Consider the following 24,695-nt stretch of genomic DNA (forward strand, 5'->3'; position numbering starts at 1 on the left):
ACAGGATATCCCAGCCCCCCTGGGCGGCGTCGGCGACAAGAATAGGGGGGTCGGCGCAAATGGCGAAGAGGTCCGGGAAGTCAAGGCAAATGGGGCAATCACCCAGCCACGGGTCAAGCCAGAACATGGTCCCTCTACCATCGCCTATGGAGAGGGATAGTCCCGCTCGAATCTCATGCTTAATGTCCTGGAGGGCTCTCCAAAACTAAGATCCCTCCCGGCGGTCACAAGCAAGAAGTGGCCGACCCCGTAGGTATTTAGCCTTAATTAACTTAAGCCACAGTCCCCCGTCGTCAGAAAGGATCCTCCAGCCTTAATTAACGACTTAGCATCAAACCCGGGCAGGGAAAAACATTAATCACAACGCATTCTGCTCATCCTCGATAGATCGAATACCTAAACTGCACTCTGGAATGGCATTGTTGCTAGGGATGCATACGGACGCGGAGCTTACTGATTCATCTAGACGGTGGCATTCAAGTCACATGTGAAGGTGCCATTCCTGATGTCTCTCAATCCTAGCAATGTCCTAAATCCTCTCGTACGTACACCATGGATAACTTATCATAAGTAGTGGTGATCCTCTTGTATAGTCGGCCTAACATGGGAGTTATGCTTTTCGGCTGGCTTATATCGTCTTCTCCCGCTAGAATGGTGCGTGAAACTTTAATCATGTGCCCACTTTTTAATTATGTGCATTTGTTATCGTACTATATGTGTGCCTTTAATTGTGATAGTAATTTATGGTTCACTTCTCATGGAAATGCCAGGCCTTTATGTTGACCTAATTTAGGTCTTCTATCATTTTGAAAAATTTGGGCCATTTTAGGTGGAAAATTCTTGTTTGTGTATTATGATATACATAATCAATGGCAAAATGGGGTTTCTATGATCCTAAGCTAGTGTAGATTAGATCGCCCAAGTGATGTTTATCACCATGGAGCTATTATTTTTTTACTGCCACTTGCTTTTGCTTGTTGTCATTTTTGTTCTTGTAGGACTGGAGTAGCTAGTTTAGTTTAGGTTTTTCTTTTATTCTTTTAGTTTAATTGTTGTAATATTTATTCTTGTAATGTGAAGAATTTTGTAAAGACAATGTAGTGTTGTTTCTAATTAATAAAATTTTATTTTCTCTATTGTTGTACTGTTATTTGTTGTATTTGGTTGACATGTAATTTAGAAATTTATAATTTGGAATCCAATTTTTCTTTTATTTGAAATTCAAATTTGAGTTGAATTCAAATTGTTTTCCTCAAAACACGTAAATAAAGGTCATGTTGAAACACATCACAATCCATTAATGACTAAACCCTAATCATCAGTTGAAATGAATTTCGTTCACTTCAAGGTTTAGTTTTAGGTGCGAAAAATTTCCCCACAATTCGAAATGATTGAATGCAGATGTGCATAATTCTAGTTCTATCCGTCGTGTAGTCCTAAGTGTTGGGATGTTACAATCATGTCACAATATGAAGCGAGAGGATTTCCTAACATACTTGGAAGCATTGATTGCATGCACTGAGCATGAAAGAGCTACCCGTTTGCTTGGCAAGAAATGTACGTACATAGGTCATAAAGGAGATTGGAGCATGGTACTTGAGACAATGGCAGATCATGATCTTTGGATTTGGTATGCTTTCTTCAATATGGCTGGATCTCACAACGACATCAATGTGTAGTAGTGATCAAATGTGTTTGCCAAGCTTATTGAAGGTCATTCTCTTCCGGTGAACTGTGTGATCAATGGCCATGAGTACACCAAGAGATACTACTGGCATATGGTATCTATTCAAGATGGTCAATATTAGTGAAGACAATCTCATGCCCTACTACGGGAAAACGAGCTTGGTTTTCTAAGTAATAGGTTTGCAGACAGGAAATCGAGCAGGCATTTGGTGTACTCCAAGCTCAATTTGCTATTGTTCGGTACCCCTCTCTTATCCGGTCGGAAGAGCACCTAACAAATGTGATGACTGCTTCCATGATCTTGCAGAACATAATCATTGAGAGTGAGCGGGAGCATCCAGTGCATGGCAATGAACCATGACACTGGCAGGGTCCTCTTATGGATGTTGATCACCAGGTACCAGCTTCATTTGCTACCTTATTCATCATGCGTCAAGAAATGTGAGACTCGGTTACTCACCACCAACTCTAAGATGATCTAGTGGATCATTTGTGGATGGTCAAAGGAGGGTACTAGTTGAACTATTTACTATGAGTTTGTTTTGTTTAACTTTTTAATGTGGGGTTTATGTTAAAACTAAGTTTTTAATTTTATTTATGTTAGGTCGTTTGTGGGCGGGGCCATATTTAATTCAAATGTGTGGGCCTAATAGTCATTTTGGGAGACCTTTTAGGGGTCGCGCCTAGAAAAACCACCGACCATACACATCTCCTCGCTCCTTCCACCCCCCCCCCCCCCATTTGGCCCGCAAAGCAGTTCTGTCGGAGGCTGAATGGCTCTGCAAAGTGGATATGTTGGAGGCCTCGAGTTATACAAAGTTTTCAACAATTAGTCCGTGCTTGTAACAGGCATCGCACCCTTCTAATTGGGTAGCCTGAAGGAAACAACGACCCGATTTTCTTGAGCTAACGGGTGCCTCACATGCTGGCATTCAAAGAGTTCACCTCGCAGCATTAAGTCAGAGTCATGGGATCGGGGATGCTTGCCCTTACGCTGTGGGGGCGGAGAGGAAACCAACGACGGTGGTGGTGGCGCATGTGAGGCGATCGTTGAGGAGGCGAGTGAAGCCATGGGAGGGGAGTTCAGTATGTGCCCCTTTTTCCCTCAGCCACCCATCGCCATAGGTTGCATGAGGCGAGCGGGTTAGGGGAGATGGCACGAGGGCCGTGAACCTTCTATCCTATGGTTGAGGTAGGTGTCCATCCTACGAACTTATTTCAGTTTTCATTCTTCCTTCGAAATATCAAAATACACGCACCAACTATAACTCTCACATAAACGATGGTGGATGCCACGAAAACGTTCTTCCTCGCAGGAGCTTGACCTGCACCGTATACATGCCGTAAGTGCTCATCTGCCGTGTGAAACATTTCATCGAAGGGCAGCAAATAGGTGCGCAGTTTACTCGGGTATCTAGACCGTACAATTGTGACTGCAAGGGACGGTGTCATTCCTGATACCTCTAAATCCTAGCGTGCACTGAATACCGTCTTACATGTACATTGACATAGATAACTGATCAAAAAATGTAGGTGATCCCCTCGTATGGTGGGCATAACATGAGATCAATGTTCTTCGACTGACTTTATAGTGTCTTCTCTTGCCGAGGGTGGTGCCTGAAACTTTAATCTTGTACCTATTTTTTGATTCTCTAAATTTCTTATTGTACTATGCGCAGCTTTAACTGCTGCAATAATTTGCAATTCACTTATCCTTGAAAATAAAACTTAACAGGGGATATTGTTTTTCACCTGGAAGTGCAATTAACTTATGCTTTATATTGAGCCAATTTAGGCTTTTATATCATTTTGAAGCTCCTAGAAAATTTTAGGTGGGATTATTTTGTTGAGAGTGGATTTGCTATGTACCTGGGTACCTACGCACCCCCTCTCAACTTTGGACTCAAGCCGTATAAACCTAATTTTAGATTGTTCTTCCTGTAGAGCAAGTATTTCCGGTGTGAAAAAGTGGTTTCAAAATTTTGGCTTGAGTTTTTTTTGGATCAAAGTCAACACATTGATGAATTTTGCATTTGGGTATTGACTTTGACCATAGAAAGCAAACCAAAATTTTGAAACTGCTTTTGTACACCAAAAATCCCTTACTGTGTTTATGTATTCATATATACATATATGGGATCCCTACATATATATGATCCCAACTGCACTCGACCCCTTCCAGCCCCTTTTTTCTCCTCCAGATGCAGGGCTGGTGGCCGCTTCCCTCTTCTTTTCTAGTGACAGCCAGCGATGAGGCAGGGGGTCCCTTCCCTGTACAACAATAGTTGAGGTCTAGTTTTAGGGTTTGTTGTTAGTTCTATGCTACTGTTTTGAAGTGGGTCGCTGGAGCTTGGCCACATCCGGTGGTTTCCGGTGGTCTTCCTCTTCTTCGTGGGAATCTAGTGGATGGAGAAGGGTGCTACCACCGGCATTTTCACTAATAATACCGTTGTTGGTCGTCTAGATCTGAATCTAGAGGCCAGTGGTGGTGCAGGTGGCTCAGTTGTTGCTCCCCTTTCTATTCTCTTCAGCCACAGAGGTGATGGAGAAGGGGATTATATTTATTTTGGAAAATGCTTCTGATCACCCGGGGGATCAAAGCGTTCCATCCCCCGCCTGCTGCCCGTATGCTATACAACGTGGGTTCTCTCCACACACGCATATGGGTGGGACCCATTAAACTGAGCGGTAGAAAATTCACCGCCTTATCCATCTTCTAGCTCCGTCCATCAGGCTCGCCAAGCCATCGCCCGCCTCCCATGCGCAGGGCCGCCACCTCCACCGACTTCCTCCACCTCACAACCGCCGAACCCTCATCCACCCCCCGTCGCCCCCACGCCTAGCTCCGACTCTGCTGCGCGTGGCCACCTTGCTCCCCCGACCTCCTCCCTCCAGCCATCGTGCCCTCGTATGCATCCTCGCTAAGCGCCGCCCGTCGAGCTTCTGGCCCTCGTACGCGTGGCGGCCTCGACGCCGACGCCGCCTCCCCAATCGGCCGTGCGGATTCCGTGTCCCGTCGCAGAGGGGCGAGGGCACACGCTGGGCTGCTACCCTTGTGGAGGCGCGGTCGGTAGCAGCTGTGAAAGCCGTGGGTAGCAGCGCAGGCTGCCGTTCGCAGCAGCGGCGGCTGCCGTGGGTAGTGTCGGCGGCCCTTCGCAGCAGCGACGGCGGCCGTGGGTAGCATCGGCATCGGTCGTTCGCAGCAGCGGCGGTGCTCGTGGGTAGCAGCGACGGCGGCCCTTCGCAGCAGCGGCGGCGGCCCTGGGTACCATCGGTGTCGGCCGTTCACAGCAGCGGTTGTGGCCATGGGTAGCAGCGGCGGCAACTGACGACCGGGCGTCGCTACAAAAGTCGGTATGCCATGCTACCATGGCGCGACGGCGCTCTACAAATGGCGGATGACCTTGCTACAAGGGCTGACCAACCTTGCTGCAAGGGGCGACCGGTGGTGCTACCTTGCTGTGGCGGCGTTGCTACAAGAGGAGGAAGGCGGTGGTGCTACAGGGGCCAACTCCATTGCTGCTTTGGTGGACGGCGAAGCTACTTCGCCGGCGACGAGGCGTCCGTTTTCTCCAAGACCGCGTGGCCGGCGGAGGGGATGAGCAGCGCGGGGAGAAGATGTTGCATCAGTTCTCCGGCGAGTCCTTGACAGGTTCTGCGGCGGCGCATGCACGCCCGCAGCAAGTGCTCGAGCGACGGTTGTGGTTGACGGGAGGAAGGGGACGGGGAAGAGGCTCTGTGACAGTGCCATATGTGGGAGTTCCATGACGAGATCGTGGGGTGTGGTTTTTTTTGTTGTTGTTGTTGTTGAGCTGGCGTTGACCGGGCACGAACGGGTATGATCTGCCGATCGGACGGCTGGCGACCCGGGGGATCGAGGGATTTGATCCCCTGGGGGGGACGCTCAGCACGCCCCATTTATTTTGCCATGACGGGAGATATTGATGATAATGAATACAACTAATAACTAATAGAACAGGGAAGAATTTGTAGCTTCACGTCGTTTTGCACAACAAGGTTCCTAAGTTGTTGTCATTAGGAGTTCATCAGCAGAGGACTTGCAATGGTTGTATTACCCCCGCTTCATACGGATGGTTGGCGGCCCTCCACAACCACGATCTGTTGTCTACTCTACCTCCACGCCACATGTCACTTCGAAGGATGTTCAACTTCAGTAAAAGATTCTATAGAGGTGTTGTCCCAAGTGGCTCGTTCCAAGCTACGACACGGCTTCTCTGCCTATTGAGTTCCCCATGGGGGTGCCAGGGACCGAGGTTTTTTTTTCTCGGACAACTTTTTTTACTAGGGGCACCGGAATTAATTGTTACCGCGAAATCTTGGTAATTTACAGGGCGAGTTAATACAACCAAAATTTGAATCCAAATATTTTAGCATCAAAACGAAGAAATAATTGCTACCCAAACTAGAGATTACTCCTTGCACAGCTCGGCGGTCAAGTGTTGGCTCTCACAAGTAGCAGAATGTAGGTTCGAGTACTCAATTTTTTTTTTTTTGATTCAGCCTGTACATCGAGTAAACTTGGCAAAAATTTAATATGCCGCGTGTAGAAGTCGAATTTGCGATGTGCAAGACTAGCCAGAGCAACCCCCATAATATTGTACATTTTATCTTCGATTAATGTGTGCACGCACTGACCGCTAATGCTTCCCCTCCTCCTTTAGACTAGTTATAATGCATAGTATCTACACTACTTAAAAAGGAGGAACATGTTCCCTATTCTGCCCAGCCGCACTACGACCAACGTTTTCGTCGTCCTCCTCGCAGTCCCTTTCGCACGCGCTGGGCCGTGCGCCCGTGCTAACATGGGCCGCTCCAACACCCGCTAGGTTTCTCAACCCTGGCGCACACCCCTCCCCCTACCATGCCGCCAAACCCGCAGGCGACGGAATCATCATCGAGCTTGGCCGCACCTTCGTTCCCCTTCGTCGTCGTGTTTCCCAAAAACCGCACATCGTCTGCGATCCCTCTCACATCTGCACGCCGCCCCTCTCCCAGAGCTCGTTGGCCCAGATCGAGGCCCCTCTCAGGTCTGTGCGCCGCCGGCAGGCTGCCCGTGTGCGTGCTCTATGCCGTCCCCGACCTCGAGATCTCATCGCCCACGAGACAACTCCAGGACCCCGGGTTCGTCAGCGGGCTTGTGTTGAGGCGCCGCCGCTGGCGAGGCCTTCGGTCGTTCCCCTTCGTGGCGCGAGACCATGGCCGTCGTCGTCGCTCCGACGGAGACAGCTCTGCCCGCGGCGGACGGCTCCAGAGAAAAAGAGGAGGAGTAGTGCCGCATGTCCAAGAGAAAAATGCCCCACGCCTCAGGCTCTGGCCTCCTGCCGCAGGTGAGTTCCAGACTCCCTCTCTTCGCCGGATCCGATCCTCTGCTGCAAATTGGTTGTGCGCTTTGCCTGTCTTGAACTATGTCAAAGCCAATACTATCAACATAGCAGCACTGGCAGCCCATCAGGATCTTGCTTGCTCCCTCCCAGACGTTAAGAATTTATATCTGCAACTCATTGTCGTGAACCTTCTAGACAGAAATTACATCTGACTCTTCCTTTCCATTGACCTATGGTGATTGGGTATTGTTTATGTCTTTATTTATGAAGTGAATAAGAGAAAGGTTTGGATTTATCTATACCTATACCTAATATATATCTATACCTAATAATAAAGGAGCTAAGGTTTCTGCCAAAATTTTCGTCCAACTTTTCGTTGGACGGATTTACCCTCCCACCAAAATACATAATACTGCAGATTGCCATTGTACCGATTCGTCCTGTTTTGTTCTTTCTGGCTCCTCTAACCGAGCCGGGCAGATGCTCTGCCCGAGCACCGCGGGCCACGCCTCCGCCGCGCGCATCACCTGCCCGAGCGCCGCCGGCCAGACCCCCGCCGCGAGCCGCGCCGTCCAAGCCCTCTCTGACCGCCACACACGTGGGGAGGCCTCCGGTAGCCGACGACGGAGGAGGGGAGTGGCCGGAAGGCAGAGCCCTTTGTCCGCACCTGGCCTGGCTCCTCGCAGCGGTAGCTGGCGGCGGGACAGGGGAGCGGCCGGAAGGGAGAGCCCCGTGTCCACAGCTGGCCTGGCCCCTTTATCTCCAGCCACCGGAGAGATCCACCTCCTCCGAACGGTGGAACGGAATCGCAGCAGCCCCAATCCTACTCTCCCCCAAGATCCCGAACGGAGGAGGCACTCATCAAAATGGTCCGGCGATTGGAGGGAGGCGCAAGGGCGACGCGCTCGGGCCGGCGCTTGGTGCGCGGGGCAGTCGGAGGAGGATGGGGTGGAGGCGCGCCTGCGCGAGGCAGTGGAAACGGAGGCCGATCAGCGCGAGCTCCAGGTCGCAGTACCGGTTCGTACAGGTTCGTTTTCTCTCCTCTAGCCGAGAGCGACAGCAGAGAACTGCTCTGCCGCGCAACACGATTCGCACGCCTCTCGTCGTTGGCCGGCGTGAGGAAAGCGAGGAGAGAAGCAACGCTGAACTAGCGAGCAGAGAAGCAGCGCTGAACCAACCTTGGGCTTCCTGCATGCTCATGCCCGCTAGCTGTTTGGAGAAATGCACCAGCGACGACTGATGTTTGATGGTATTTTGGACCGTACAGCTGTATATAACACGGAATACGTACGTATGTTCACCACTGCGTATGTTGGTTACTAGCAATACATACAAATACATAATGGTGGTTAAATGTTCACATATGCTATGGGTACGGGTGGTTCACGACAGGAAGAGACGAGTCCAGATCTTAACAAATTGAGGAATCCTAGACGGTCACGCACATACGTTGCCCACTGCCTTAGCTTGGCGTCGTTGCCTATATATAAGCATGGCGCAAGGCACACGGGAAGGGCCATACGTGCGGGTTACCTAGACGTAGGAGAGGCAGCCACCATGTCAGATCAAGACAGCAGATGACAAACTCCCGACGAAAAGATAGGAAACGCGCCTACGAGAAAGAGCGATGTGATCTCCGTTCGCATGTCTTGCTCTGTTGTAAGTTAACACGCGGTGTGGTCCTCCGGCAAGGAGCGACACGATCAAATTAGTACTACTTCCGCCCGATTTGTGGTTTCGTTTGGTGTCCGGGCAGCAAAGCAAAGGCTGGTCTTGATCGAAGTTTGCAAAGTGCATCAATCGAGGACTCGGCGATACCTACCACCACCAAATCTGCCAACGCCATCGTGTCGATGTTGGCCCCGCCACGTAGATCCGTTGCTGTCCAGACTGCTGTTGACTGTCGGCCCTGCCGCGCAGATCCGTTGGCATCTAGACCGCCGTATGACATAATTGGTGAAGACATCTTGGAGTGGGTGCGGCGGCCGGAGAACAGGGAGTCAACACCGAGCGTAGGAGGATTATACATGTTCGATCCAGTGATCCAGTATTGGTGGAATGCCGCCACCGACGCTAACGCCAATGTCGGAGAAAGATCTATGCAATCGTTAATAGGAGAGCAGGTGGTGCCTAATCAACACAACAACACAAATTACATCGAAGGAAATCAGCGTCTAATTACTTGCAACGGCAGGTATCATGACGAGCACCAAACCTTTTTTGCAGGGGACGAGCACCAAACCTGAACCCAGGTAGAATACTCTTCTCGCATTGTCGATGTTCGTGTGTGCTGGTTTGGTTAATTTAACAAGATTTAATTAATTTTAGTGTTTTTTCATATATTTAACGAGTGATTTTATGCATGATGATTATTTATTTTATAATGATATAACTAAAATTATAATTTAAACCCGTCGCAACGCACGGGCACTTTTGCTATAATAATAAAAGGAGAAGTGTTTCCGTCGTTCGGTCCGTTTGGTCCGTCCATAATTTCGTCCGTACGTAGTCACTTGGTACGTATGAAAACTGGACACAGCTCTGAAAAACCGGATCGGAGTATGCCCCGTGAGGAAGGCCAGGTGACCCTTGCACGCACGACTCCTTCGAGTTTCAACAAAATATATAAACAAACGCAGCACGGCTGTCAGGTTCCAGGCTATAAGAGGGACTCCGGCTCTATGTCTACGCCTCACGTCTTTCGCCGAGATGACAATCGTAAGAACTGCAGGATACTAAGAACACGGCGACGGTAGGCACGCCAAATCGAGGGTCTGGAGCGTCGTCGACCTGGGCCTTGGTGGCTGCTGAGTGGTCTCAGAAATCGAGGGACGCCGAACCATCTTCGCCGTCGCCGCAATGGATGAGAAATTTGTATCGACCGGTCTTCTCGGGACTCTCACTTTGCACCGGATAGAGATCGGATTGCTTTCTTCTTTGCTTCGTCTGTGTCCTGGCCACGCGCGCGTGTGGAGTTCATTTGCTGATCGAGGTCGACGCCTGTTTGTGCCACACTTGGACTTCCGTCGACGCCTGTTTGGGCCCCAATCTCTTGATATTAAGTGGTACCATCGCATGGAGCCGTCCGGCCACGATCGGCAACACAACGTCAGTCAATCTTTCCGCCATGTCGCAATGCGCCATGCCTGATTGTGGAGTTCGATCTCGACCCCCAACGTTGTCGCTGATGCCAACGCCATGGACCATGGTTGAATTCGATGGTGCGAGATGCTTCCCCGTGACGGAATACGAGGCGGCCGGTCATGGTGGAAGGGAACCTGGGAGCTACGCCATTGGTTGGTGCGGCTGGCGGGGAGGTGCGCCGGCGCCGACCAGGAACAGGTTGGCCTTTGATGCGTTGCGTCCGGGTCACCTCCCGTCTGCTGCGTGGATGTACTGAGGCTGCCGGCGTCCTTGGGTCAATAACATGGCCGCCACTCGCCTCCACTACTACCTAGCTGTGGCAAGTGAGGGTTGCTCCGGTGCTCCCCCCTAAACAAAGTTAAAGATTATAGTTGGTTTTTTTTTTTTCTGTGTTGGGCTCGCCGAAACCCATATCCAGCACATGTATGCCCGTCTGTATTGATACGGTATGTGTACGTCGCGTAAAAAATAAAAGAGATCACGTGACCAAGATCTTTATAGGACCTTTCTATTTCGGCACACGCACGTGACCGTAGATATGTACAAAAACAAGGTACAACACAACGCGGGCCATACGAGCCTGTACAGGGTTGTACGGACGGTGGACCTACGCTGAAAATGTGATCGTGCCCCCGCTTACGAACATGTATGAGAAGATCTCCGTCGTTGTTGTGTTTGACGCGCCTAGAATTTTTCCAGGGGAGGAGCACCGGAGCAGAAGTGGTGGCAAGTAGGTTGCATATTGGATCTATAAAATTGTATACGTACGTGTGTATTTGCATCTCAAATTCTGGATGAATCTACAATTATTGCTATGCAAATATGTCGAAGCTACCTCTTCTTGCATACACGTGGAAGCCACGTCCTATCTTGATTCCTCCCTTCCTCGGAACAAGCTCACAAGTCTGCATATTTTCTATGAAATTTTGTGACCTTGAGAAATTTTCGCTCTGTCATGGTGGGCACTGATCTGTTTGTGAATTTCTCGTCCAACATTTTTTCTGTTCTTCGTATGTTGCAAAACCTGTATCCATTTTATGTTTCAGGGATTGTGCACACTTTTCTATCTACAAAAGCAACTGCATGATCTGCGTGTTCGATCCTGCCATGGTAAGTGCCATGGAAATATGTACTTCGTTGCTCGATCTCTCGTAAGCGGTGCTACAGGTGAAATGAGAGCTGCTCGAGAAAGAAGCTATAGCTGGCCAGTTAATTCACTCCTCTTGTTGATAATACATTTAATCCATGTTATTATTATTTTAAGTATTACTACATTTGGAGATGAGGAAGTGGCACCAGTGATAGAAACCCTGACCGTGGAAGCTAAAGTTGGTCAGCTTCCATGCTGGTGATGTACCAAAAGGAACTTACTTCGTATAATTGTAGCGTAGATTATTTCTCTACCATCATAACACACGGACAAGATTAGTCAAGGACTTCCTGCCATCTGGATTAGATTGCCGTCTTAAATTAAACATTTAAAATTAATATTGTGCAATTGATTTAATATGACCGTAGCAACGCACGGGTTTTGTCCTAGTATATGCTAAAATGCTTTAGAAGTTTAGCTCTTCTGCATGTTTTGTTCTACCCTGCTCTGCCTGCGACACGAGTTGCCTGCAAGGTGTTTCCTGAAATGATTTAGCTATTGTTCTCTGAAGCATGGGGCCTTCACTCAGCAGGATTTCTTCAGGAAACAAGCGCACCATCAGAACAGTACATGTACAGGTATGGTATATTGTCTACTTCTAATCACAAGAGTATCATCCTGCACTTATAACCCATTTAAAATTAAAATCTCTTCTTGATCAGTGGATGGTGGTGGGCAATGACTTCGTGCACTCGGAGATGCCGGTGTGAAGAAGAGCCCGCAGGTCTGGATCAACCTCGCCTCCAAGGGCAAGGTATATGTTTCCGATGAACTCACCAATCATCTTCTTGAACAACTTCATTAGTACATGGCAATGAACAGTCACTCAACATTTTTGCTTTTGCAAATGTTTATGAATGCAAAGAGCAAGCCAATATACCAGGAGCTGTAGAGGAAGTACGTAAGACAGGCCTCGAAGGATGGTGTCGACATCCGCATCATTGCCGGTGAGACCTCTAGATGCGGTGTAGGGAGAGCATGGCGATGGTGTAGGGATGCAATGCTGCTTCAAGTTTTTGCTCTTTTCATGCTTGGTAAAATGACAACCATATAAAACCAATAAGTTTTTCCTTAGTTTTTTTGCATGCTTTATTCTCCAAGTGTATCAATTTAAGAACTTACTATTGTTTACTGAACATCTGCGAAGATAAGTCCTAATTGTTATCTATTCACCATGTGCCCATGTGTTGAAAAAGCATCTGAGGGACATCAGATGAGTGAAAATGAATGGCAGCGATATGAAAAGGAATAAACATATTGTCAAAAGAGCACATCTTGACTAGGCCATTTTGCCGCTGAAAAACAGATAGACCACCATGTATCTTCACTGAGGTGATCAAATCAATCACTGCATTTTTTATTTGTTGGTTTGCTTTGATAATTGTCAGTGACAACACTTCATTATCATGAGGGTGATGACGGAGGATAATCCTTGTGCTTTGTAGGGTTGCAGCAATCGATGGAGATCAAGGTTCCCAGGAGACTTCCACCGAGAGGGTCGAGCTATTGGTGACATGAAAGAGTGGAAGGTAGTTTTAGTATTCATTAGTCTGCAAACAAGTAGTATTAATTTTTATTTGTCCTGCTATTAGTAGCTCCCTTTTTTATATCTGCAAGTAGGTACCGCCGAAGATTGCTATGATGCAATTTATTAAAGAATTTTCTAGAGATGCTTTCACAGCTCATCACGTAGATTCAATCTCAGAAGAGGATCTAATTTGGCCACTGCTATGTTGAATATGCTTTGGATTGGTAAGTATATATTTTGCACATTACGGGAAAAGGATGTGGGATGACAATTCCCTTTTTGGTCAGGACACTTTGTGTTTCTCTTATCAGTTCCTATTGTTTGGTTAAATTTCATGTTTGGTTGCGCCAACTCCACTATTTCCTATCTCCAGTGTGAAAAATTCCTATCATTTGAGGTATCCGAAGTTCACAATCTGAATTCCTAACAAGTTTTCAACAATGTTCTCTATTTGATTTTTGCTAATGTGATGCTTAATCAGATTAATTGGCGTATTTTTTCCTATTTCCACCGTATGTATTCACCAAAGAGGAAACTTCCACTGCAGCTCAGTTTTACTATAGGATATATCATTCAGTTTTAGCTAAGGAGGACCTCAAGTGAGCAAAGTTAAGCATGAGAAAGAAGCTAGGAAGGATGGAGAGAACTGAAAAAAATATTACGTGTCTGAATTGGAAAATTAAGGAGCTTTGAATGTTGTCTGTTGCCACCTTCTGTGAATGATCAACAATCAGCTCCTGGACTCACTTTGTGTATGACTTCAGCACTAAATTGTTATATAATCAATGCAAATTGGTATTTGCAGTACTGACTGGTGTCCAAGTTATGTGACAGTATTTAGGCTCCTAAAAAGACGATGTGATTCTTTTTCTGAGTTGACAATAAGAAGTTTTTCTCCCAGTCAAGGGAATTTGTTTAACAGTTATATCTTAAATTCTTTCGATATGAAGGCTTGGTTCTAATTTGGAAAATAAGCCAGAGATGGCATGGCTCATTCATGAATTTGTTGGAGTAACGAAGTCATCAAAAAAGCCATTTTAGCCTGTGGAATTCAAGAAAACTAAATGCTCTTTTATTGAGTCCTGCTTATACATCACGAGTGACCTCAATGAGCCAGGATGGCTGCACAGTCCATATCAGAAGGTGATAGCAAACTGGTAAGAACAACTACAGTTTATAGCTTAACTGTGACAACATCTTCTCTAAGTCCATGGATCATATTTTGGCTTTTCAGCTGTTGCCTGATACTGTGGATCATTCAACGCTGGGAGATTTGAGTATTGTCACTGTGACCGAAACAAGTTCGGACTCTAAGTTCATGGATGCTACCGATTCATTAGTGCTCAAGCTGATGCTACCGAGTTGGAGGAGCTAGGTTTTCGCATTGATTATGATAATGGCTGGAGTCTGAATATTTGGCTGCCACACAAAAAAATCTTGGGCTGAAACTCCAGGGGCTTTTGTTCTTACAGAGCATGGGGATCTGGACATGGAGCAGGCAAATGAGGTTCTTGAACTTGCAATTGCCAAGGGACTGAAAGAGGTGCTTCTGTGTGATGTTGGGCCCGATCTTCTGAGCTTGGGTTTTATCGCCGAGGAAGCGTCTGATGGCTCTCAAGCTTCAGTTTCTGAAGCTGATTCTGGGGTGGTATCTGCGGTTCAGAGACGTGGGCTCTCACGGACTAGCAAGGCACCCTTGGTGGTACTCACAGGTGAAAAGGTGTACCCGCAACAATAAGGAAGGCTACCTCGAACAACTTCTTCCCAATCAGCCATCACGTCGCAAGAAGTCCAAGGTTCCAAAAGCCTCTCCGCCTGAAGTTATGCAGATTGAGGAGATGCAGCTTATCGGCGTTGAAAAATGTCATATCGATCCGGCTGAGCTGACAGATGATCCCCTGATGCAAGGTCGTGATGACCAGTAGTTGCTCTTTTCTGTAATAATATTGCTTAGACCTTGTTACTTTTGAGTTTGCAATGAACCGTGATCGTGTGTTGAATATGTTAAGTTGGAATCGTGGTGTGAATAATCCTCTGAAATGGCCGTCTATCCCTAACAAGATTGAGGAAAGCAATGCTTCTATTATTTGATTACATGAGAACAAAAAGAGGTCGTTTGACAGTAGTTTCATATACAAATTTGCTCCTAAACGTTTTGATAAGTTTGCCTACATCCCTTCGTGATTTTAACGAATATTGCTTGGCTTTTCTCTCTGCACATTGCTGATGATGACTTGTGGTTAATACTGGGTGATTTTAACTTCTATAGGTTTGTGGAAAACTGTAATGGCCAATATGAGAGACATAGCCACTTTCAATCAAGTAATTAGCTATCTTGGGCTTATTGAGTTGCCGATTAAGATTAGATCATATACATGGAGTAACATGCGAACAAACCCGCTTCTTGTTCAATTGGATTGGTTTGTCATGTCTATAGCCTGGACTCTAAAATTCCCAAACACGCTTGTTAACCCTCTTGTCAGACCAACTTAGGATCACATTCGTGTATTGTCTCAGTTGGAACATCTATTCCTAAGACCGAAGTTCTCAGATTTGAAAGTCACTGCATTCGATTGCCAAAGTTCCTTGATAAAGTAGAATCAATTTGGAATATTCACGGCCCGGGAGACTTTGCTAAACAACTTTCTACTAAATTTAAGTTGTTGAGTTACCGCGGAAGAGTAACAAAAAGACATGTACTTGAAACCACGCATATGCACAACAATGCTGTTTTGTTATTGCGTTTGGTATTATCATAATGTAGTACATTACTGTGAATTATATATGTGCATTAAGAAATAAATTTGAGGACCCGTGGCAACGCACGGGCATTTGTACTAGTCATATAGAAGTATCATGCCTATGATACTACATTTTACTATCTCCACAATGCATGGTATCATATACTAGTATCACAGTTTTCTTATATTAATTGATTTGTACAATCTCAATGCAAATATATGTACACGATTTACTTGATATTAAAATTTTCTAGTAGTATGTGTTATGATACGGTATCTACCTATGATACTAGTATCCTCTCTGTCAATCTTAATTATACTGCCACATCAGTATTTTGCATACATGAAATGCATGATACTACCTATGATACTCCCATTGTGGGTAGTCTTATCCTTAATGGCTACCTTTAGGTTAATCGTAGTTATTACGGCTGTAACCATCAGCTTTCAAGATCGCCCACAACACTAGAGTGCAAATGAATTGACCGACAAGCGACGAGGTAGGCAACCAGCCGGCTACCTATTTATTCTCCCATCCTATGCCACCATCTCCGGCGAGGCAATCGAGTAGAAATTTTAAGCTCCATCTTATCACTGTGTGTTGCTACAATTTCAATGCGATTTTCTTATCTTATTTCCTTCCTCGTCTCATTTTGTTCTTCCTGACTCTACGCATAGAAATTCGATATGATTGGCCGCTGCCATTTCAATCAAGATAAACATTGCGTTGCTGCCGCCAATCGAATCATCGCGTGTGGTCGCAACGCCTCCAGATCTTGGCAGCTCGCTATTCGCGTCCGTAGACGTTCACCAGTGTTACCTCCTACTACTAAGAGCTATGCTACTCACACTCTAATCACTTGGACACACACACTCAAACTTGCTCCAATGGAATGGAGGACACGAGCAGTTTTGGTGCAGCTCAAAGCTTGCTGCTTTTCTTGCTTCTTCTCTACTACTTGGTGTACTGAAATGATACAATGGGGGTCCTATTTATACTAGTAAGTAAGCTGATATTCTACTACTCCTCTAGGTGTGAACATTTGACTACCCTTACCCTGAAGGCAGCTGCACGTTTATCTCCTTTCCTAGCATGTTCTGATTGCTGCTTCTTGTGCGAAAAGTGTTTTTAGCTCCCGAGCTCCAGTGCTCTCGCTATGTTAAGAAAAAATTAAAAATATTTTTACAAGTTATAAAAATCATGAAAATAATTCTGAAGACTTTCATTGATACATTCCACAATCATGCAAAATCCCAATCCGAAATTCTTTTTATTGTGAGCTAGATAAAAATGAAAAAATCTGATATGTTTTGAAGATTTAAAAATGACTACTCAGATCTACAATTTTTTTATTTTTCTGTAGCTCAAAATATTAAGTATTTGAAACTGGTTTTTTGCACGTTTGTGGGATACATCATTGACTATGTGCGGATTTTTTTCCAGAATTTTTTGAAGCACAAAAATATGAATTTTGATTTTTTTTAAAACGAGATCACTGGTGCCCATGTGCACCAAATCTCTGTCCCTTCTTGTGTTCCTACTAGCATGCATACTACTACTATACTAACAGCACATGCACGTACTGGTGCATGTTTTATTTGTGGCTAAGCAACTTGATTAAAGCAACAATTCTCCCCCTAATCTAGTTGCTCTTGATGGCGATGACGCCTATTCTCTCCCGCAGACTCTGAAACTGAATGCGACCAAGTACTTTGGTCAGGATGTCCGCGAGTTGGTCTTCAGTGCCGATGTACTCGACGTTAATTTTTCCGTCCTCGACACACTCTCTGATGAAATGAAAGCGTGTCTCGATGTGCTTACTCCGATCATGGAAGACCGGATTTTTGCACAGCTGAATTGCAGACTTGTTGTCCACAAATATTGTCGCGGTGTCATCCTTCTTGCCGAAGAGGTCACCAAGAAGTCGGCCGAGCCAAACTCCTTGGCAAGCCGCGGTTGTCGCAACAATGTACTCCGCCTCGCACGATGATAGTACGACCACCTTTTGCTACTGTGACTGCCAAGTCACAGGGTTACGACCAATCATGAATAGCATACATGAGGTGCTCTTTCGGTCGTCGATGTCTCCTGCCATGTCAGCGTCGCTGTAGCCGATCAGCTTGCCGCCGTCCTCATCCTTTACGTAGCGGCAACCATAGTTGCGCGTACCAGCAATGTACCGCAACAAATGCTTGACAGCAGCCATGTACTCTGTCGTGGGCTTCTCCATGAACCGACTAACGTAGCCGACAGCGAATGCAATGTCAGGCCGAGTGTGCACAAGGTACCTCAGGCTCCCGACAATGCTGCGGTAGAATGTTGCGTCCACCGGTGGGTTAGAGCTCTCCTTGCTCAACTTGAGCCTCGGCTCCATTGGGACGTGCCGGCGCGCTGGACATAACCCTTTGCAACAAGGTGAGCCTTGTGCTTGATGATGTCACCATCACTGTTCTTCTTCAGTTTGAAGACCCACTTGAGCCCGATGGGGAAATGACCTGCTGGTAAACTTTTGAGTTCCCAAGTGCCATTCTCCTCGATGGTGGTCATCTCGTCCAACATGGCAGCACGCCATGCTGGTGTGGTTCAGCTTCGGCGAAGGTGGAAGGTTCTTCACCCACCACCAGAAGGAGCTCCTCGGCGGACTCGGCGACAATGTTGTCGATGGTGCGAAACCTGCATAGGCGTCCATCACCATCCGCTGAGGTTGGTGTCACTCCAGGTGGAGGTGACACGAACTCGACTGGAACGTCGTGACCAGCTTGCTGCAACGTAGGCATAGTCGCAGGTGTTGCTGGTTCCTCCGGTTGCTGTGTGGAGAGTGGCGGAGATTGTGCTACTCCCCCGTCATCTGCAGCCACGTCGTCGTTCACGCTAGTGTCGATCCCCGAAACGGGGAAATTGAAGGTGAAAGTGTGAGCAGGGTGAGCGTCCGTGTGCTCAGCCCACTCCCAGCTTGCATCCTCATCAAACATGATGCCTCGGGAGACATGTGCGCGCTGCGACACTGGGTCAAATAGCTTGTATGCCTTTGATCCAACATCATAGCCCATGAGTACCATGGGCGTGCTTCGGTCATTGATACGTCCAAAACGTATCTACTTTCCCGAACACTTTTGCTATTGTTTTGCCTCTAATTTGTGTATTTTGGATGCAACTAACACGGACTAACGATGTTTTCAGCAGAACTGCTCTGGTGTCTCGTTTTTGTGCAGAAATCCAACTTTCAGGAAAATTCTCGAAATTTATGCGAAAGGTCTTATTTTCCCGGAAGATTGACGGAGCCAGAAGGGCAAGCCAGGTGGAGGCCCGAGGGCCCCACACACTAGGCCGGCGCGGCCCAGGAGGGGGGCGCGCCGCCCTGTTGTGTGGCCCCCTCGGCTGGCCTCCGACGCCCCTCTCTGGACTACTTAACGCCTTCGACCTAAAAACGCACGGGGGGTAAGAAGAAATCGCCAGAAGACATCCAGTACGCCGCCACCATCGCGAAACTCCGTCTCGGGACCAGAAACTCCGTTCTGGCACTCCGCCGGGACGGGGAATTGGAGGAGATCATCGCCATCATCGCCACCGACGCCTCTCCATCGACCAGCCATGTTTCCCCCATCCATGTGTGAGTAATTCCCCCGCTGTAGGCTGAAGGGGATGGTAGGGATTGGATGAGATTGGTCATGTAATAGCATAAGATTGTTAGGGCATAGTGCCTAGTGTCCGTAATTGGTACTTTTATGATATTGTTGCAACTTGTTATGCTTAATGCTTGTCACTAGGGCCCTGATGTCTACGGGAGCTTCTATTCTTGTAGACAGTGTTGGGCCTCCAAGAGCAGAGGTTTGTAGAACAGCAGCAAGTTTCCCTTAAGTGGATACCCAAGGTTTATCGAACTCAGGGAGGAAGAGGTCAAAGATATCCCTCTCATGCAACCCTGCAACCACAAAGCAAGAAGTCTCTTGTGTCCCCAACACACCAAATAGGTGCACTAGTTCGGCGAAGAGATAGTGAAATACAGGTGGTATAAATAAGTATGAGCAGTAGCAACGGTGCCGAGAAAAGTGCTTGGCGTGTAGTTGATGGTGGTAGTATTGCAGCAGTAGTAACGCATAGAAACGAGTAAACAAGCAGTAGTAATGTAGCGAGTAGTAACACAGCGAGTAGTAACTCAGCGGTATTTAGGAACAAGGCCTAGGGATTACACTTTCACTAGTGGACACTCTCAACATTGATCACATAACAGAACAGATAAATGCATACTCTACACTTTTGTTGGATGATGAACACATTGCGTAGGATTACACGAACCCTCAATGCCGGAGTTAACAAGCTCCACAATAATGCTCATGTTTAAGTAACCTTTAGTGTAAGATAGATCAACGCTACTAAACCAAGTACTAGCATAGCATGCACACTTGTCACCTTCATGCATATGTAGGAGGAATAGATCACATCAATATTATCATAGCAATAGTTAACTCCATAATCTACAAGAGATCATGATCATAGCACAAACCAAGTACTAACACGGTGCACACACTTGTCACCTTTGCACACATGCGGGAGGAATAAACTACTTTAATAACAAATCACTAGAGTAGCACATAGATAGTAGTGATACAAACATGCTGCAATCATAAAGAGATATAAATAAGCACCTCACTATGCCATTCAATGAGTAAGTATTCTGTGAAATCTAGCCTAAGAGACCCACACGGTGCACACACTGTCACCTTTACACACGTGGGACGAGGAGTCTCCGGAGATCACATAAGTAAAACTCACTTGACTAGCATAATGACATCTAGATTACAAGCATCATCATATGAATCTCAATCATGTAAGGCAGCTCATGAGATTATTGTATTGAAGCACATAGGAGAGAGATGAACCACATAGCTACCGGTACAGCCCCGAGCCTCGATGGAGAACTACTCCCTCCTCATGGGAGCAGCAGCGGTGATGAAGATGGCGGTGGAGATGGCAGTCGATGGAGAAGCCTTCCGGGGGCACTTCCCCGCTCCGGCAGGGTGCCGAAACAGAGATCCTGTCCCCCAGATCTTGGCTTCGCGATGGCGGCGGCTCTGGAAGGTTTTCGTGGGTTTCGTCAATTGTTGTCGGGTTTTCTGATCCAGGGGCTTCTTATAGGCGAAGAGGCGGCGCCAGGGGGTCGAAGGGCTGGCCAAACCCTAGGGGGCGCGGGCCACCCCTAGGCCGCGCCGGGTATGGTGTGGTGGGCTCCGTGCCCCCCCTCCGGTCCCTCTCGTGTGTTCCGGATGCTTCCGGGGATTCTAAGATCTTTGGCGTTGATTTCGTCCGATTCCGAGAATATTTCGTTACTAGGATTTACGAAACCAAAAACAGCAGAAAACGAGAACCGGCACTTCGGCATCTTGTTAATAGGTTAGTTCCGAGAAAATGCACGAATATGACATAAAGTGTGCATAAAACATGTAGATAACATCAATAATGTGGCATGGAACACAAGAAATTATCGATACGTTGGAGACGTATCAACATCCCCAAGCTTAGTTCTGCTCGTCCCGAGCAGGTAAAACGATAACAAAGATAATTTCTGGAGTGACATGCCATCATAAACTTGATCATACTATTTGTAAAGCATATGTAGTGAATGCAGCGATCAAAACAATGTATATGACATGAGTAAACAAGTGTATCATAAAGCAAAGACTTTTCATGAATAGCACTTCAAGACAAGCATCAATAAGTCTTGCATAAGAGTTAACTCATAAAGCAATAATTCAAAGTAAAGGTATTGAAGCAACACAAAAGAAGATTAAGTTTCAGCGGTTGCTTTCAACTTGTAACATATATATCTCATGGATATTGTCAACATAGAGTAATATAATAAGTGCAATAAGCAAGTATGTAGGAATCAATGCACAGTTCACACAAGTGTTTGCTTCTTGAGGTGGAGAGAAATAGGTGAACTGACTCAACATTGAAAGTAAAAGAATGGTCCTCATAGAGGAAAAGCATCGATTGCTATATTTGTGCTAGAGCTTTGATTTTTAAAACATGAAACAATTTTGTCAACGGTAGTAATAAAGCATATGCATCATGTAAATTATATCTTATAAGTTGCAAGCCTCATGCATAGTGTACCAATAGTGCTCGCACCTTGTCCTAATTAGCTTGGACTACCTGGATTATCACCGCAATACATATGCTTTAACCAAGTTTCACAAAGGGGTACCTCTATGCCGCCTGTACAAAGGTCTAAGGAGAAAGCTCGCATTTGGATTTCTCGCTTTTGATTATTCTCAACTTAGACATCCATACCGGGACAACATAGACAACAGATAATGGACTCCTCTTTTAATGCTTTAAGCATTTGACAACAATTAATTCTTTTCTCATTAGAGGTTTGAGGATATTTGTCCAAAACTGAAACTTCCACCATGAATCATGGCTTTAGTTAGCGGCCCAATGTTCTTCTCTCACAATATGCATGCTCAAACCATTCAACTCGGTGTAGATCGCCCTTACTTCGAGACAAGACGAACATGCATAGCAACTCACATGAAATTCAACAATGAGTTGATGGCGTTCCCCGATAAACATGGTTATCGCACAACAAGCAACTTAATAAGAGATAAAGTGCATAATTACATATTCAATACTACAATAGTTTTTAAGCTATTTGTCCCATGAGCTATATATTGCAAAGGTGAATGATGGAATTTTAAAGGTAGCACTCAAGCAATTTACTTTGGAATGGCGGGAAAATACCATGTAGTATAGGTAGGTATGGTGGACACAAATGGCATAGTGGTTGGCTCAAGTATTTTGGATGCATGAGAAGTATTCCCTCTCGATACAAGGTTTAGGCTAGCAAGGCTTATTTGAAACAAACACAAGGATGAACCGGTGCAGCAAAACTCACATAAAAGACATATTGTAAACATTATAAGACTCTACACCGTCTTCCTTGTTGTTCAAACTCAATACTAGAAATTATCTAGACCTTAGAGAAACCAAATATGCAAACCAAATTTTAGCATGCTCTATGTATTTCTTCATTAATGGGTGCAAAGCATATGATGCAAGAGCTTAAACATGAGCACAACAATTGCCAAGTATCACATTACCCAAGACATTTATAGTAATTACTACATGTATCATTTTCCAATTCCAACCATATAACAATTTAACGAAGAGGAAACTTCGCCATGAATATTATGAGCTAAGAACACATGTGTTCATACGAACCAGCGGAGCGTGTCTCTCTCCCACACAAGCATGATGTAATCCAATTTATTCAAACAAAAACAAAAACAAAAGCACACAGACGCTCCAAGTAAAGCACATAAGATGTGGCCGAATAAAAATATAGTTTCGGGGGAGGAACCCGATAATGTTGTCGATGAAGAAGGGGATGCCTTGGGCATCCCCAAGCTTAGACGCTTGAGTCTTCTTGATATATGCAGGGATGAACCACCGGGGCATCCCCAAGCTTAGAGCTTTCACTCTCCTTGATCATAGTATATCATCCTCCTCTCTTGACCCTTGAAAACTTCCTCCACACCAAACTCGAAACAACTCGTTAGAGGGTTAGTGGACAATAAAAATTCACATGTTCAGAGGTGACACAATCATTCTTAACACTTCTGGACATTGCATAAAGCTACTGGACATTAATGGATCAAAGAAATTCATCCAACATAGCAAAAGAGGCAATGCGAAATAAAAGGCAGAATCTGTCAAAACAGAACAGTCCGTAAAGATGGATTTTATTAGGCCACCAGACCTGCTCAAACGAAAATGCTCAAATTGAATGAAAGTTGCGTACATATCTGAGGATCATGCTCGTAAATTGGCATAATTTTATGAGCTTCCTGCAGGGCAGTGGGCTCAGATTCGTGACAGCAAAGAAATCTGGAACTGCGCAGTAATCCAAATCTAGTACTTACTTTTCTATCAACGGCTTAACTTGGCACAACAAAACTCAAAACTAAGATAAGGAGAGGTTGCTACAGTAGTAAACAACTTCCAAGACACAAATATAAAACAAAGTACTGTAGCAAAATAACACATGGGTTATCTCCCAAGAAGTTCTTTCTTTTTAGCCATTAAGATGGGCTCAGCAGTTTTAATGATGCACTCGCAAGAAATAGTATTTGAAGCAAAAAAGAGCATCAAGAGGCAAATTCAAAACACATTTAAGTCTAACATACTTCCTATGCATAGGTATCTTGTAAATAAACAAGTTCATGAAGAGCAAAGTAACAAGCATAGGAAGATAAAACAAGTGTAGCATCAAAAATTTCAGCACATAGAGAGGTGTTTTAGTAACATGAAAATTTCCACAACCATATTTTCCTCTCTCATAATAACTTTCAGTAGCATCATGAGCAAACTCAACAATATAACTATCACATAAAGCATTCTTATCATGAGTCTCATGCATAAAATTATTACTCTCCACATAAGCATAATCAATTTTATTAGTTGTAGTGGGAGCAAATTCAACAAAGTAGCTATCATTATTATTCTCATCAAGTGTAGGAGGCATAGTATAATCACAACAAAATTTACTCTCAGCAGTAAGTGGCATCAAAAGACCACTATCATTATAATCATCAGAAATAGGAGGCAAAGTATCATCAAAGAAAATTTTCTCCTCAATGCTTGGGGGACTAAAAATATCATGAAAACCAGCTTCCCCAAGCTTAGAACTTTCTATATCATTGTCAACAATGGTGTTCAAAGCGTTCATACTAATATTACTACCGAGCATGCAAAGAAGATTTCATAGGTTTTTTAATTTTCGCATCAAACAATCCATGTTTTAAATCAGGAAATAGAATAAGAAGCTCACTCTTGTACATTATGCCAAACTAGTGTAAACAAGAAACAACAAGATGCAATTGCAGGATCTAAAGGAAATAGCTTTGAGCACACACACGACGGCGCCAGAAAAATACTTTACCTGAGACCGTAGTATGAGTGCCTTTTACCTTTCCTCCCCGGCAACGGCGCCAGAAAAGTGCTTGATGTCTACGGGAGCTTCTATTCTTGTAGACAGTGTTGGGCCTCCAAGAGCGAGAGGTTTGTAGAACAGCAGCAAGTTTCTCTTAAGTGGATACCC

At 45.6% G+C, this 24,695-nt stretch overlaps 1 long non-coding RNA gene across 1 annotated transcript; it reads left to right on the plus strand.

Moving 5' to 3' along the window:
• Positions 1-12,176: 12,176 nt before the first annotated feature.
• LOC124706160 lies at positions 12,177-13,111 on the plus strand. Its single transcript, XR_007004323.1, has 3 exons — positions 12,177-12,272; positions 12,522-12,657; positions 12,771-13,111. It is a non-coding gene; the product is annotated as an uncharacterized LOC124706160 (long non-coding RNA).
• The last annotated feature ends 11,584 nt before the right edge of the window (positions 13,112-24,695 follow it).

This window comes from Lolium rigidum, chromosome 4 (assembly GCF_022539505.1).
Source record: "Lolium rigidum isolate FL_2022 chromosome 4, APGP_CSIRO_Lrig_0.1, whole genome shotgun sequence".
In the NCBI taxonomy this organism is placed as follows: Eukaryota; Viridiplantae; Streptophyta; class Magnoliopsida; order Poales; family Poaceae; genus Lolium; species Lolium rigidum.